Here is a 3,877-nt window from a genome sequence, read left to right as displayed (position 1 = left end):
GGTTAGAAGGCTTAAGAAACATTATATCACTAATCCTTACAATATCACTTGGAAACAGGTAGGTGGCAAATATAAGCAAGTATCAATATTATGCTAAATCATACTTAAGTATACGGTGTGAAATCCTGAGCAACCTAATGAAACAGTATCCTTTTGTTCGGGTGTAGTATTTTATATCTCTCATGGTAAATTCTGAGGAACACGGCTTGGTGACCTATTAGGGTTTTCTCCATCTTTCATGCCAATTTAGATAATGTGCCTTTTGCATTTAGATGAAATTGGTTTACGTATTTTTTCTTTTTAAAATTTGAGGCCTGCAAGAGATTCAATAAACATTACCTCAGCACCATGGCTATAAGGAAAAGCAGAGATACTTAGGACTACCAAATGGAATTGAAATCAAAGGCTAGAATTTAATCCATTCAGCTTCTATGCCAAGGGATTTCTGGACTGAGACCAACTCATCTTTCCATCTTTCTGATTATTATGTACTGTTAGCTCTTTCTAAACTTTAAGTCATTTGTGTATTAGATTCATCACTTCTATTTTCTATGAATTAAAACAACTAATTTTAGAAATTTTAGATAAATTTTCCTTAAGAGGAAATTTTATATTTCCATCACAAATAGAAGTGCAGTAAGAGCTACTTGGAATAAAATAAAATGTTAATACTACAAAACTAACACCATAAAACCAAACGATGTTACTACACTTTAGTCTGTAGACTGAACCTTAAGGCTGGCTTTCTCTTTGTTAGAAACAGAGAGTTAGTAAGTATTGCAGTGTTGTTAAAGACATTTGGCACCTTGGGACCAGCAGTGGGCATTCTGGCTATGTCACTGGACTCCTATGTAGTCGATTGTAGTTCGAGTCCTAGACCTGGTGGCTTAAACTCATGCCAGGCATGTGTGCATGCGTGCCCAAGACCACAAGAGGAGAATGGAGGAGAAGGGATTGTGGTGTGGCCATCCTCCCTGGGGGGTATTTTTTTCTTTCTGTTGAAAAGAATTATTTTATTCAGCTTTATTTTTAAAATTTATTTATTTTAATTTGATCAGAGAGAGAGAGAGAGAGAAAGTGAGAAAGCAAACCACCAGGTCCGGGACTTGAACTGTGGCCAGCCATGTGGGAGTCCAATGCCCTGAACCACCACACCACCTACTGGTCCCACTGAGGGATTATTCTAATTTTGTAATTTGGTATTATTTAATGCCTACATATGTACTACCCTGAGTCATTTCCCTTAACTCCCATAGTTTTGGACATAAATTCTCAGCTGTAACTGGAATAGTCTCACCCCCGCCCCCAGTCTCCCCCCATTCGTTCTACTTCCTCCCACTAAACACTTCCTTCTCTGAGCCCTAGTAAATTGTCTCCCAGCTGATATGACTTCTCGGATTATTTGAACCTTTCAGCCTTTAAGACTGATCTTAAATTCTTTTTGGAGAGGTTTCTAGCTGTTTTACTTTGGGAATCTCATTATCTTTTAAATTCATTTTATAGAATTCAGTCCTATTTATCATATATCAACTTAATGGTCAAAAATCTTCTTGTCCAAGAATCTGTCTTCATTTCCAGCCAGGTGGTAAGCTTTTTGAGGGCAACGTGGCATCTTGATCTCCTTCTTGGCACCGTGCCTCACAAGTAGCAGGTGTTCAGCAAGTTATTATTCCCTATTTGAGACAAAATTTCTCTGACCCTGCTAATGTTTATGATTTGAATATCCATTTGCTTACTGAGGCTATATCTATCAGCAGTAGATTGATATGTCTGACAGACCCCATTTGACCTTGTTACTCAGTTCAGTGTTATTACAGCTGAAGTAGAAACTTTCAGCAGCCTGTAAGTGAGAACAGTGCATTCAATTTTATTTCTACTCAGACCTGGAAGTTGTGGTGTATATACCGTTTGAGACTATGAACATTCTTAGTGCCCTTAGAAAAGCCCTATCTAGCTCAAAGAAGATATATTCTATCCAATTGAAATTTTGGGTTTGGATTCAATCTAGTAGTCTAATCATCTAGAATTCATAGCACGCATCCTTTGAAAGAGGCAAGCAAACCATCTTAGACCACTTGACGTGGTTTTCATTATTCAAGCCATCAGATTATGCTTCTTTTTTCAGCATATGATATTTTTCAGGCTTTCCTTCTCATGATATAGGGTGGACCTCCCATCTGTGGTTGCCATAATGGCAGTGATTCATAAAAATATAGAAATCTAATATTTTTTATTTAATTCTTTCTTTTCGGCTCTCTTTTCTAGTTTCATCAGCTGTATTTGTCACATATCCTGAAAGGTAATTGTTTCTAAGATTTGAACACCGTATTCTCCAACAGATCACCAAATGTACGAGTAAGTTATTATCACTACTACCTTTCACTTGGATAAAATGGAAAGTACCAAGATCATTATCCAAACACATCCTAGTAAACTTTCCTTGTTTGGAATCTTTTTCTCATTTGAAATCTTCTTTGTGCGTGGTTATACATTGTGTGACTATTAAGGTGTTTGATGGCTGTATGGCGTTTTTTTCAGAACTATATTCTTTTTTGCACAGGCCTTGTTTCATCTGTGAAGCTTTTCAAAAAAGCTTGAAAACATCACAGAAATTTATTTAAAACACATTTTAAACAGCACAGAAATTATTGTAAAAGACTGAATTCACATAGGAACCAGAGATGTCAAATTAAGCAAGCAAATCCATAGTGTTTTCTTTATTTTTAGTTAGAGTTGTTGAGATTGCATTTTCATGGTCTTTATAAAATTGACAGTATCTGTAGGAATGTTAAAGGGTTAATCTGTTTCATTTACTTAAATATTCCGAACCATGATGAAAACATTTTTGCACATAAGAGGGAAGATTGTGGGTGAAAAACTGAAGATACATGATTTATCACTCCCCTCACAAATAAAATTTATTCATTGCATCCACCAGCCATCACACAGATGGTCAGAAAATTGGCTTTGTGTAGGGATGTGGATTCAGGCATGAATATTAATACGAGACAGATGTAAACGCATATTAATATGCATTCGCTTTGCATGGACTGACATTACAATATTTTCATTAAAGAAACTGCATTTGAAAAGAAAGTATAGGTCACCTTTTACAAAGCATGAAATTATATGGAGGAATGTGCTTGTCGGCCCTGGACAACTGCTGTTGATAAGAAATGGAAATATTCATGTTGAATCTGTAGTTAGATGTTTACCACATGGCAGCAGAGGCATCAGACTGATTTTGCTTCTATGGATTACAATTAATGTATATTTTTGAACTTTAGCAATGCAGGGTATGGATTCCCATTCGGACAATGGAGAATGCAAAGTCCTGTTTGTGTATGATACATGGACAAGTACAAATTATGAGTCTGAGAGAAACTAAACTACCTAGAAAGATCCATTCACATCCTAAGATGCATGTTTTCAGTGTGAGGTGGCAGTGATTCATAAAAATGTAAGATTTATGCAGGCAGGGTACTTTGGGAATTTTTTCTTTTCTTCTTCTTCTTTTTTTTTTTTTTTTTTTTTGGTGCAGGACAGCATTTACGCTGACATCAGCGCTGGCATCTGTGCTCTGTTAGTATCTGCTTATGGTAGCATTGTGCTTTCTTCCCAAGTGGAAGGAGAGACGTGATATTGTAAAACGCTATTCACATGCTTGCTGCTTTGTACTCACAAACCATTCACAGGGTGTTTTGCCACTAAAATATTGCTTACTGGAGAGAACAGCAGCTTTCTTCTGTTTGCAAATCCCTTTAAAACTGCTGTGTTGGCTCTTCAGACAAACATGATTACATCCCAGTGCAAGAACATGCAAGTTAATAATTATAAATGATCTGCTATTGATTATTCACTTCAGTGACTTCTCTAA

The sequence above is a fragment of the Tupaia chinensis genome, unplaced genomic scaffold, assembly GCF_000334495.1.
Source record: "Tupaia chinensis unplaced genomic scaffold, TupChi_1.0 Scaffold138407_1, whole genome shotgun sequence".
NCBI lineage: Eukaryota > Metazoa > Chordata > Mammalia > Scandentia > Tupaiidae > Tupaia > Tupaia belangeri.
This window is presented reverse-complemented; position numbering follows the sequence as displayed.